This window comes from Sceloporus occidentalis, unplaced genomic scaffold, assembly GCF_023333645.1.
Source record: "Sceloporus occidentalis isolate IW3139 unplaced genomic scaffold, rSceOcc1.0.p SCAF_4, whole genome shotgun sequence".
NCBI classification, from domain to species: domain Eukaryota; kingdom Metazoa; phylum Chordata; class Lepidosauria; order Squamata; family Phrynosomatidae; genus Sceloporus; species Sceloporus occidentalis.
This window is the reverse complement of record NW_028316984.1, coordinates 52,456,474-52,469,494: the sequence shown is the minus strand read 5'-3', so window position 1 is coordinate 52,469,494 and position 13,021 is coordinate 52,456,474. Positions and strand designations below refer to the sequence as shown.

At 39.0% G+C, this 13,021-nt stretch overlaps 1 protein-coding gene across 1 annotated transcript in view; it reads left to right on the top strand.

Moving 5' to 3' along the window:
- MBD5 (methyl-CpG binding domain protein 5) overlaps nucleotides 1-13,021 on the top strand; it is a 173,219-nt gene that overhangs the window by 5,515 nt on the left and 154,683 nt on the right. The window lies entirely within an intron of this gene.

Genomic DNA, 13,021 nt, shown 5'->3' with positions numbered 1-13,021 from the left:
GGTAGGTAGCTCAGTTAGGGAATGGTAACTGTAAAAATAGGGATTGTAGCCAAAGCCATCCTGTGGCTGTCGCAGCACATGTCTGTCAGTAGGGCAGAGCACTTATATTGTAGAACATTTGTTAGGGCTTTCTGCCAAAAGGATGAAAAGAATGAACTTCAGTTGCCTACTTTTAGGAGCAAGCCCTGCCATTCCTCTGTTTCCGGTTCCTCTACTCCTTGATCATAATCACTGCTTCTTTCCTAAATTGGTGGTGCTGATTCATCTTTATTTCAACTGATCACTGCTCATTCATACTTGGTTTTTCTTTAAAAAAAAACTGTTTTCACTGTGCCATTTTTCCTCTAACGTTTGATTTTAAATTGTTTTAATGGAGGTAGATTATCTAGTGCATTAAATACCAAAACATTTTGATAATCTTAAACATGTAAGTAGGAAAACAAAAGCTTGAAAACAAATGAAAATAGTGTTGGTCCCTCAATCATCCGCTTGACTTTACTCTGATGCAACATCTACTTCTTTGGACAGGTGTTCAGGGCCAGGAATTTCCCCCACCTAATCATAGCTTACTCTGAAACTCTCAGGTCCTCTCTATTTTCCTAGTAATGTTAGTAGATCACATGATTTCAAGGCATTTCACTCTGCTCTTATGTAGATGGCTCCTACTCTTCTCTGCAACAAGCTTGGAGGATCTAATGATCATACTGATCAGTTGCTTTCAAGGGTAATGGGTTCCTGGTGAGTTTTGAAAGAATTTCCTAGAGATCATAAATATTGGGGACTGAGATACAATATGTAGCTGCAGTTCTTTTTTTATAGAAGACTACACATGGAATCTTTTGCAGTTGATTCCAAGATTTTTAAAGGTGCAAGTGTTAGAACTATCTCAACTTTGGGAACTGTAGTGTTGATTTTGGAGTAATAATTTATTTATCTTGTGTGCTCCCTTCAGCTCATTGGTTACCAAGCTGATTTGGAGATGAGGCCCATGATACTTGTTGTGATCTCCAGAATTCTCTAATGGTGGTACAGTCACTCTTCAAAGACCTCTATCTGTGTATGCAGATCAAGTGATTCCTAAATTTCAGAATATTTGAAAGGTAAAATCAACCTGATGATAGAATTGGGACTCAGCAGAATTAGTATATCTGTTACCCCTATTGCCAGATTATTCAGTGATGAGAGGTAGCAAGAATTTATCTCTCTGCATTATTGGAGAATTATCAACTGCTAGGGTTCTCCACAGGTTATTCAGCAAAAGAACCAGATTGTCAAAGTTATGTGGCTTCTAACATATTAATGTATTCCCTTTAATCCCACCTGGGTTTCTGTCCAAAAAGTTGCAAGTAAACTTGGTGGCTTTCTACTGGCCAAACAGCCCTAGTTTTTTTAACATTGTAATACAGGGAGCTAGGATTCCATGGGATTGTACTTTGTCTCTCTCACTCTTACATTGAGGAACAATTCTTCATATGGACCAAGCTTGTTGCCATGATGAAAAATGGTTGCTGTTGTTGTTAAGTGCCCTCTAGTTGACCTCGACTAATAACGACCCTGTGGATGGGACATCTCCAAGATCCCCTGTTCTCAGCCACTCTTCTCAGATGCTGCAGGTCCAGGCCTGTAGCCTCTGACATAATCCAACTGCAGTGGGCCCTTGTTATACGCTGGGGTTTGGTTCCAAGATCCCCGTGGATAACAAAATCCGTGGTTGCTCAAGTGCCATTAAATATAATGACATAGCAAAATGATGTCCCTTATAAAAATGGAAAATCAAGGTTTGATATTTGAAACTTATACTTTTTTGGAACATTTTCAAACTGTGGGTGCTTGAATCCGTGTATAAAAAATCTGTGTATAAGAAGGGCTGACTATATCTCACAAATGGTCTTCCTTTCTTTCTACTTCCCTCTACCTTTACTAGCATTGTTGGCTTTTTTTGTGATTCACGCCTTCTCATGATGTGTACAACAGCCTCAATTTAGTCATCCTAGCTTCCTGAGAGAGTTCATTTGTCTTGCAGGCCCGCCATGGTATCCTCAACACCCTTCCACAGCACCCCATCTCAGCATATATTTATCTCTCTGCATTATTGGAGAATTATCAGCTGAGTTGATTTTCTTTTTATCAGTTTTCTTTACTGTCCAGTTCTCACATCCATACATGGTGATGCAGAATACAATCGCTTGGACGATTCTAACTTTAGTGCTCAGTTGTATATCTTTACACCTTAGGATCTTTTCATTCTTTCATAGCTGCCCTTCCTAGTCACAGTCATCTTCTAATTTATTTACAGCAACCTCTGTTCTGATTAACTTGAACCACGGTATGGGAACTCTTTAACAATTTCAATTTTCTCATTGTCTTGTAGATATTCTCTGGTCATTATTTTTGTTTTTGATGTTAATCCAACTTTGCATTTCCCTCTTTGACCTTTTTCAAGAATTGTTCCAGGTCTTAGTTTCTTTCTACTGTACTAGTAGTATTGTGTCATCTGTATATCTTATGTTGTTAATGTTCCTTCCTCCAATTTTCACTCCTCCTGCCTCTGACTCTAAGCCTGCTCTGCATATGATATGTTCTGCATACAGTTTGAACAAATGGGTTGATAGTATGCAGCCTTGCCTGATCCCTTTGCTGTTTGGGAGTGTGTTTGTCCATACTCGGTTCTGATAGCAGCCTCTTGACCTGAACATAGATTACACATCAGAACAATAAAATATTGTGGTACTCCCATTTCTTTGAGAGCATTCCATCGCTTTTTGTGATCTATGCAGTCAAAGGTTTTGCTGTAGTCCATAAAGCATATGCAGATTTTCTTTGGAAATTTCCTGTGTGCACTATTATCCATTGTATGTATAATCCCTAATGCCTCTTCGTTTCCTGAAACCAGTTTATACCTCTGCGATTACGCTCCATATATGGTAGATGGTAGAAGTCTTTGCTGCAGAATTTTGTGCCACAACGTTACTTACATGGGAAATTAGTGCAGTGGTTCAGTAGTTAATGCAATCTTTTGTGTCTCTTTTTTATGTGTATAGGAACGTATACTGATTGTTTCCAGTCTGTAGGCTACTGCTTTGTTTTCCATATTTGTTGGCACATTTTAGCTAGTACTGCACTTGATTCTTCCTCTGTGGATTATTGCATTTCTATTAGTATGTCATCTTATCATGGTGATTTATTCTTCCCAAATGCTTTGAGTGTGGCTTTCACTTCACTTTCCAAAATCTGGGGTTCATCTTTGTATGCCTCTTCTTCCAATATGTCATTTGTCCTTTCATATTTTTTATTCAGCTCTTCTGTGTATTGTTTCCAGCATTTTTAATTTTATTTTATCTTGTTGTAGAGCATCACCATCCTTGGCTTAGAATTTCCAAATCATGTGGAAGAGGTCTCTTGTTCTTTTTTGTTGTCAGCTATTCTTTCTCTGCATTGATTGTTATAGAAATTCTTTGTTCTTGTGCACTAATAATTGGACAGTAGCATTTATGGTTCTTATTTTGTTCCTATCTAACTTTGCTTTTGCTTCTCAACTATCTTTAACTGCTTAAATGTTTTATCTGCCACCCATTGTTTTTTCTCCTTTTTTGGCCATAGATACCATTTTTTTGCATTCCTCTTTGACTGTGTCCCTGACTTATATACATAGTTCTTCTGGTTCCCAGTCAACTAAATAATACAAATCTATTTTTCACATTTTATTTAAATTCTTTTGTAATGTTTCCAGATCATATTTTGGTATGCTTATTGATTTGGTATTCTCCTTCATTAGTAGTTCATGCTCTGTGCTGCAGTCTGTGTCTGGTCTTGTTTTTGCCACATGAATGGAGTTTCTCCATCTAATAGTGCATAATTAGTTGGAAGAAACCATGTGTGAGTAACTACGGCCGGTTACAGACCGGCGCTTTAGTGCGTGACGAGCACGCACTAGGGTTACAAAAGGGTGGTGCTTCTGCACCGCCCTAACCCTAGTGCGTGCTCGTCACGCACTAAACGGCGGCGGCCCTTCCATACGGCCGCTGCCGTGAAGACGTCACGGCCGCGCCGCCTCTAGACGGGGTGGCGCGGACGTGATGTCCTTGCTCCGCGCCAGGGCGCTTAGTGCGCCCTGAACACGGAGCAGGAAGGAGCTCCGTTTCGGAGCTCCTTCCTGGTTTAGTCCGCTGGGCGCAGCTTTCAGACAGTTGCGCCCAGCGGACTAAAAGAGAAAGGGGCCAAGCAGCCTCTTTCTCCTTCTCCCCGCCGCCGCGGGGTGTCCTTGGGGCTTGAAGCCCCAGGGACACCCCTTTTCAGGCTGCGGGGAAGCGGCATTTTGCTGCTTCCCCGCAGCCTGAAAAGCGGCGGATCGGGGCCTCAGCGGCTGCCGTTCTAACAGCTGAGGCCCCGATACACCGGGGAAAGGGGCGGGTCCAGACCGCCCCAAATGGGCGGTCTATAACCCGCCTACATGTTCAAATACAAACATGGATTAAGCTAGGCATAAGTTGAGAGATCCAATGATAGAGAGTTGAGTTGGAAAACATAGGGCCTGAACAGACAGGCCAAAATAAAGCTGCTTCGGGTCACTTTGTAGGTATGCTGTTTAAATAACGCATGCATTCTAAAAGGCCGGAGGCCACACCAAAGCCATGCTCCAATCCTAAGGACTGGAGCACAGCTTTGGTGCAGCTTCTGGCCTCTTAAGATGCATGTGTCATTTAAGCATCATATCTCCAAAGTGGCCTGAAGCAGCTTTATTTTGGCCTGCCTGTTTGGAGCCTTACTTGGCTTTATATTGTCCAAATATACCAGAGAAGTTGAGAAGAGGACATAGGAAGACACATGGTGAGAGTTAGAGAATTGAGAAATATCAAAGTCAATGAAATGATTTTTATAAAATACAATAAAAAATCCAGACAGAGAAGATAAAAAGATTAACATAATCATAATGAATGGAATACCTTGGAAGATACAAAAAAAGTTGGCAGGTATGCAAAAAGTTATGGGGGAGTTCAGAACAGCCTAAGAAGGAATGGATGCCTAATAACTGTACAAAGCAGTCTGGTTGTTGAAGGAGTGGGAGAGGCAGAATCCATGAGTGAGGCAAGTCACGAGACAGAATGGAGTATCATGGAAGAGGGCATGTCTGTGCTGAATTCATACTATAGTGCATTGCTGAGGCATAGATGTGACATGGTATGCATGGCAGAGTTGGCGTTTTAGGTCATTCTTTCCTACAGTTTTCCATGGTGCTTTAATCTGCTTCCCAACACTAGAGTAGGTTTTATGGCAGATGGGTTGGGTCGGCTAGAGGAAGGAGGTGGGATACCCCTCACTTCAAATTTATTCAGAAGAAATGCACCTTTGAATACTGGCTTTTTTTTTTCTTCGTTAAAGAATACTCCAAGGTGACTTTCTTGTTGTATGTCTTTTAGGCACATTGTCCTGCATGGATATAATGGTTGTTTTGCAGCATTAGGTCATGAATAGAAAGGATATAAGCAGCTTTGCTGGAGAAGACCAAAGGGGCCCTTTCACACTATGCAATTATAGCATTATATTCCACTTTAATTACTATGGAATCCTATGGTTTGTAGTTTCATGAGATAGTCCAGCTCTCTAGACAAGAATATTAAACACTACTCCCTAAACTGGAAAGCTCAGGATTCCAGAGTATTTTCTGAGTGTATATCACAATATGTCAGTTATATTTAAAGACATAGCTGTGTTAGTCTGGAAAATCAGTATGCAAAAAGATCCTGTAGCACCCTTGAGACTAACTGAAGCTTGTTATAAATTTCATAAACTTGAGTCTACTGCCTCAGATGCATGTGTCTGAGAAAGTAGATTCAAATCTATGAAAGTTCATGCTACAAGTTTCTTTCTTTCAGTTAATCTCAAAAATGCCACAAGATCCTTTTTCATACATAAGTTATATTTACTCATCATGCTTCGTAGAAAGTGTTGTGTTGCCTGGATGTGTCTAACACCTTTACCTAGATTTTAACATGAAATGTTCCCCTGTGAGCATCTGTGAAGCCTAATTTTGAAAGAAGCAAGGAAAGTAAGAGTGTTTCCGAACCTATCTTTACTCTTGCAGAGATGCATCAAAGTTGAAAATATCAAGAGCTGGTAAATGTGATTGTGAGTTGCTACTGTTACACTTTCTCTGGAATACGCCAGGCAACAGTGAACAATTTTAAGTATGAACCGTCAGGTGTCCAAGGCTAAGATTTGGAGAAACTGAAGGAAATTGTGCAAATTTCTCTTTCATGCTGAACAGATCTTGGTGGAAATGCACCCTGACTCTTTCTATAGCACTATGCTAAAGGCCTGAGTCATACTGAATAATCCCAACTAGTTTAGTGGTTCAACTCTAGTTGGGACTAACAATAGGATTTAAGCCCAATTCTTACCAAGGCCTCCTTTTCTCCAGTAGTTATAATACTTGTTAAAAAGCTAATGAACAGTAGCACCAATATTTTTATTGTAATGAATTTCATGAGTTAATTATGTATTTTGCAAACAAATACTTCATTTCGCTACTCCTTAATTTACCACCAAAAAGTTTCATTTTAGAACTCAAATGTCTAATGTTAGAAAAGAGTAAAACATCTATCCATGCTCTCTGTGCATTTTCTAATTGTATAAATCCTTGCCCGCAAGATCAAAAAAATAAATCCACTGTGATGTCCTCTCAAATTCTCTTTTAAAAGCTAAAAAGAGCTAAATACTTGCCTTTTCTTGCTTGCTTACCAGCTCCTAGATCCTTTTAGCTGTTATTTTTACAGTCCCCATTTTGTATGTTTTTTAGTTCTGTTATATCCATTTTAGAATAAGGCATTCAGAGCTGTATGCAATATTATAAAGTATGGCCTGCATATATCACATTATAAGTTAATATAGCAGCATCATGGTATTTACTCTGTTATTGGTCATCCTGTTCCAGTTGTGGTACTGAATTTTTGATTTTCATTTTGTCTGTGAACTGGGTTAATGTTTCATTTCAGTGAAATGTTTCCTACCCTCCTAAGATCTCTCTCCTAGGCAATGGCCACCTGAAACACAAGTCCTTTAAAAAGTCAATTTTTTCTTTCATAAATAAGGAATAATTTTATTTCCATTAATCAGGACCAAAAGACTCTTCCCATTTACAGATGTAGTTGGAATAATATTTTATCAGCTGAAAATAGGACTTATTTAAAGAAATATGGCTTCATTTTTTTAATGGAAAACGGTTGTCTACTTACTACGTATGAAGTTTTAGAATTGGGGGGGGGGGATTTATGCAGCTAACAAATATTTGTACCATTTTGATTAATTTCACCAGATCTGTCCCCAAACAGTTATTCATACCTATCATCTTGGAAATATTAGAACATGCAAAATATAAACTATAATCATTTTTAAATTAAACAACTGTTGGTAAGTGATCCACATTCTTACGTTTGTTGGCTGCTTTACTCACTTGCTCTATATATACAAAACCAAAGCTCTGGGATCTTAATTTCCTTAACTGTTATGGCTGATATTCTCATGCTTTAAACCCTATTAGTTGTCTTTATTAATTGCCCTCAAGTTGACTTCAACCTCTATTGACCCTATGAATGCAGCATCTCCAAGGTCCCCTATCCTCAACGGCCCTGCTCAGTTCCTACAAATTTAGGGCTGTGTTCCCTTTGACTGAGTCTGTCCATCAGGTCTTCCTCTCTTTGCACTACCTTCTATCTATCCAAGGATTGTCATCTTCCCTAATGAGTCATGCCTTCTCATGACGTGGCCAAAATATGACAGCCTCACTTTAATCACCCTGGCTTCTAGGGAGATCCTCCGTGGTCATTATTTTAGTTTTCTTAATGTTCAACGTTAAGCTTGGCTCTTGCACTTTTTTCTTTGACTTTCCTTAGTAATTCTTCCAAATCTTTGTTATTTTCTATTAGTATTATAGTATCATCTGCATATCTTAGGTTGTTGATATTCCTTCCTATGAGTCTAAACTTACTTTGCATATGATATTTTCTGTGTATAAGCTGAACAAGTGGGGCGATAAAATGCATCTTTGTCTGATTCCCTTCCTGATTGGGAGCCAATCTGTTTTTCCATATTCTCTTCTAATAGTAGCCTCTTGTCCTAAGTATAGATTGCAAATCAGCACAACCAAATTTATTGGCACACCTAACTCTCTAAGAGCAATCCATAGCTTTTTGTGGTCTATGCAGTTAAAAGCTTTGCTGTACATACTCATTTTCTTCTGGAATTTTCTGGTGCGCTCTATTATCCATCATATGTTTGAAATTTGATCTTTAGTGCCTCTTCCCTTCCTGAACCCAGGAATGTATCTGGAATGTCTCACTCCATGCACAGTAGGAGTCTTTGCTGTTAAATTTTGAGCATGACCTTGCTTGCATGTAAAATCAATGCTATGGTCCTATAGTTACTACAGTATTTTGTGCCTCCTTTTTTGGAGGGATGGGGATAGCTATTGATTGTTTCCTTTCTGTGGGCCATTGTTTTGTTTTCCATATTCATTGGCCATTAGTTGTCTGTTAGAATAGACACTATAAATTCAGGGGCATGCAACTGCAGCAGGTTTGGGGACCAGTTTGCAGCCCTGGCACCCACTGAGAGCTGTACAGACAGAAAAAAATATGAAGGGGGGATCCAAAGCTGGAAGAGGCTGCAGTCAATTCAAAAAGTGAATTGGTACTGCTGGAGATTTTCAGGGGCACTGTTTTATCCTTTTTGTTGGCTAAAAAAGAGCAGTCTGGGTGGTCGGGAGAAGTTGAGGGCCATAACGACATTTCTGGGGGCTTGCCTCAACTTGCAGTAAATGCCTCACCCTACAAATACTGCTGTTAAGCTATGTGAGGAAGAGGATTGATGCTCTTATGAAACCTCATGCTAAAATTCAAATTAGTCTTAAAAATGCTGCTAGTTACTTCGCGCCTGACCTTTTCAGGCTCCTAGTTCAGAATATTATTAGTAGATAAACCTGGGGCACAATTCACTTGCAGCATGGATATGTCACTTGTGTTTGATCCTGATAGCAGTAGGGACAGGAGTCTGTTTTACTTCTGTTGCTATCTGTATTACTCCAGCAGAATGTTACAGGGAATGGCAGATCTCTGAAAGTTGTACACAGCTTTGAAAAGTTCCTTTTTGGGAGATGACAGTTCCCCCAGTACTCTGACAAATCCTGGATGGTGGGTTCTGGAAGATGTAGTCTGAAAAGATAGCTTTCCCAAGCTGTTACATTTTCCTTTATATTCTCTCTCATTTCTCCTTTTACTGCTTGATACTTCATTGCTTCAGAGGGCTGTTAAACACTGACAGGAGAAGTACAGTCTTTCTAACTGTCTATGCCTGTGTCATGCATAGTCAGGGTTCATCTGACGGCCCATCATATATCAAACCACCAAAAGAGGCTGGCCTGTTGGGCATAACAACACTTCTGACTGTAGAATTCTGTCCTTAGGGTGGCTATATTGGCACTATCTCTGCTTAGATTTAGCTGGGCTGTAAAAATCTTTGTTTTGCTGGGCTTTCCATGATTTTTAAATGCTGTCCTCAGATTCAGTTCTTCAGGTTGTTCTGTTATGTTTTCAACAATTAGTTTAGTTTGCATATTATTGTGTTTAAAAAGATACCTGCTTGAGGACCCTTGGGTACTGAAAAGTGATCCAAAAATATTTTTATTAATAATGGATAATAATAAAAGCGGGATCCATGTCCTATCAGTATCCTCCATAGACAGGCATGGCCCCAATAGGCAATCATACCTCTGGTTTAAAACCAGCCCAAAGCAACAGGGAGCAAATCATTTGGCACATACACACACACAAATCAAATCAGAAATGTGCAGTAGTTCTGGATTTCATGCAGTGAATTAATAAGTATTCCCTCAGTGTAGCACCTCTGTTGCACAGATGCTGTAGGGATATCACATTTTCACAGCAGTAAAAACAGAATATTTTGTGTTGCTGGAATAACTGTGTGTTCCCAAAGGGTGCTTTCATTGTTAGACTCTACAATATAAAGTGAGTGTTTGCATCAGAGTAGTGCAGGCATCTTATTGAAACTTACATGCAGCATGACTGTGACCCAGAGCAAAAGCTTCTGTATTTCATATGCAGATACCTTGGCCATGAAAAATAGAGCCATATGAAAAGATGTTTCTGCCTACAGATGTGCAAATGTCTTCATCTGTGTAGGTAATGAATTAGATCCAAATGTCTTGTGTAAGCCGAAGAGCACTTCTTCTAGCACAGCTGACCCATGTCAACTGGCCAGCATTCCATGATCAGAGTGCACATATGTTTAGGAAGTTCTTCCTTGGGTTTAATTGTAACACTTTCTCCTGTAATTTGAATCTTTGGGTTTAATAGCTATCCTCCAGAGCAGCAGAAGACATCTCTCACTGCTTTCAGTCCAGATATACAGCTTCCCATTTCACCATTTGGCTGTGACAAGATCCTTTCAAAGTGAATAGCTTGACAGATCAGGTTATCTTGACATATATAGTTAGTATCTGAGAAATATCAGTGGTTATTTGCATGTCAGTCTGACTCTTTGGTAACATAATTATGGGGAGGGGAGTGGAGGAGATTTGCATGCAGAATGATATGGGCATCCAATATTGCTGCTCTATGAACAGTAGGGTTTTCCATTCATAGAAAGTTTATTTCCATTAGGTAGTCTTATTCCATGAATACAAGTGCCTCTCATTCACAAAATGACAATCTATAAGAACCTGGAATTTCTGAGTGGAGATTTTTTAATTGTCCTGTAATTGCTATGAGTTGTCTCTCTTGGGATAATTGAAACATGTCATTTATGAGTTAGATTTTTTTTATTTAAAAAAAATCAAAACTGTGCACTTTAAATCAATGGCTTTTTAAAATCTGAATCAGCTATTAAAAGATATAATTGACTCTGAGTAAAATTGCAACTTCTGATTTAGAGTTTTCATTTATTTTTAAGTAGTAAGAAATAATCCCTAGGTGGCAAAACCAGAGCAGCTGTCAACAATATGTACAACTCTTGCTGGATTGAATGGACACTTTTATAGATTGTAGGTGTTAATTTTGTCACACATGCTTATTAAATTATAATACACTTCATCATTTAGACAGAAAAGAAAATAGAGAAAGAAATAATATAAATTTCTGCCACCAAACGATTCAAACAAACACTGCAGATATCTGAAGGTTTTCATGTTCTTGTCTCTATATATTTAATTTGTATGTCAGCTGTTTGTTTTCTCAGTAACTTGAGTACATATGTTTGCTCTTCAGTGTAAGCAGGGGAGGGCAAGATAAATATAACTTCTTTACTGCCTTTGCAATCCAAAACTTCCCTATGACCAAAAGGATTCCACATCTGAAGACATATCTTTCTTTTGGCTAGGTGTGGGAACCATGCAGATGTTCAGATATTTAGGACTGTAGCTTTTAGAAGCTCTATCAAGCATAGGTGGTGGTGAGAAATGCTGGGACTTGCAAGCCAAAACCATCTGGAGGACTGTTTCGTTTTTGGATCTGTCTAATACTGTAGTACAGTAATTGCAGTAGTAATCAAGGGGTAGTTTTGAGGTAACAGTCTTAGTAAGAATAGCCATGTTGTTGATCCACAGAATAGTTCCTCAATTAATGGTCTTACATAAAGGCTTGATGTGGTCCAGAATGTAAGCCTGAGGGCAGGGAACCATCTAATTAAAAAGACTGTACAGTATGTACAGCGCTGTGTAAATTTACAGTGCTTTATAAATAAAGGTTAATAACAACAACAACAACAACAATAATAAACAACTATTTCAGTTAATTCCACATATCCAAGGAGGCTTTCAGTTTGTTTCTCCAACTTCAGCTTTGTGTGTGTGTGTGTGTGTGTGTGTGTGTGTGTGTGTGTGTGTGTGTGTCTGCATAATGCATGGCAAACTGTGATATAAATTGTGGCAACTTTGAAAAGGTGTTGGCTGATCTAGCCTGAGAGATGCGTAGCTATGTCCCAGCAAAGTTAACTGTGTCTTTAGCTCTCTTCACTAGTTTTTGAAAAACATTCTTCTTATCTTGCTTGTGGAATATCTTTTGGGCATACATGAACCAAGTATGCATTTCGAGTAGTAAATGAGAACAACCTCTTACTTAGTGTCTCATTTTCCCCCTGTACTGAATGTTTAGATAGGCAACAAAATAAAAAGTAAGACAAAGTATTGAGGTCTTGAATTAAGTATCTATACTTTATATTCATCTGTTGAATACAACCTAAATTATTTTTAGAAGTTGACACTTGCTAACTTATTCATTTCTAATGGCATTCCTGTTCTGCTTGATAGCCAAAGCTCTCTGGGTAACCCACAGAACAAAGGTTAAAACCATTAAGTACAGATTGCTTCATGTGGATTTGGATGAAAGGGAAAAGTAGACCTGAGTGTCGTTGATATAGTGGTGATACCCTAACCTATATATCTGGATGTTCAATAGTGTTTCCTAAGTGTCTAATAATTATTTGTATTGATTCCAGATTCAGAACTGATCAGGAGCAGCCTGATTGCCACCTTTTTCAAAATGGTTGGCACTGCCCTCTCCCTGAAAGAGGAATTTACAGCTACCTGGACCCAACTAGAGAGCACTTCTTTACTTAAATTAATAAACCAAGATAGCTTGAGTATAACGAGGTTAGCTGGACTTGATGAAGCACTTTATTAAGATACCCAGGCCTTAATAACTGGAACATTAAAGAAAACATGCAGGGGTAGCTGTGTTGGCCATTTAACAAATACAAAAAAAATCTATCAGTGATACCTGATCGTGCCCCATTTTAACCCCCTCCATTTGCCTTCTGTGGATAGTCAAGGGCAAGAAAAAAAACACACAATTGGAGATGTTAGTCAGATGCCTGCATGTTGTTTCAGTCCTTAGTAGAGATGTTATGTTGGGGAGGATATCTTTTGCAGACAGGCTCCTCCTCCTGGCCATGTGGCAATAGAGAGATTTTTTTAAATCCATTCGCATCTCAACAGGGACCCCGCTTTTGCAAT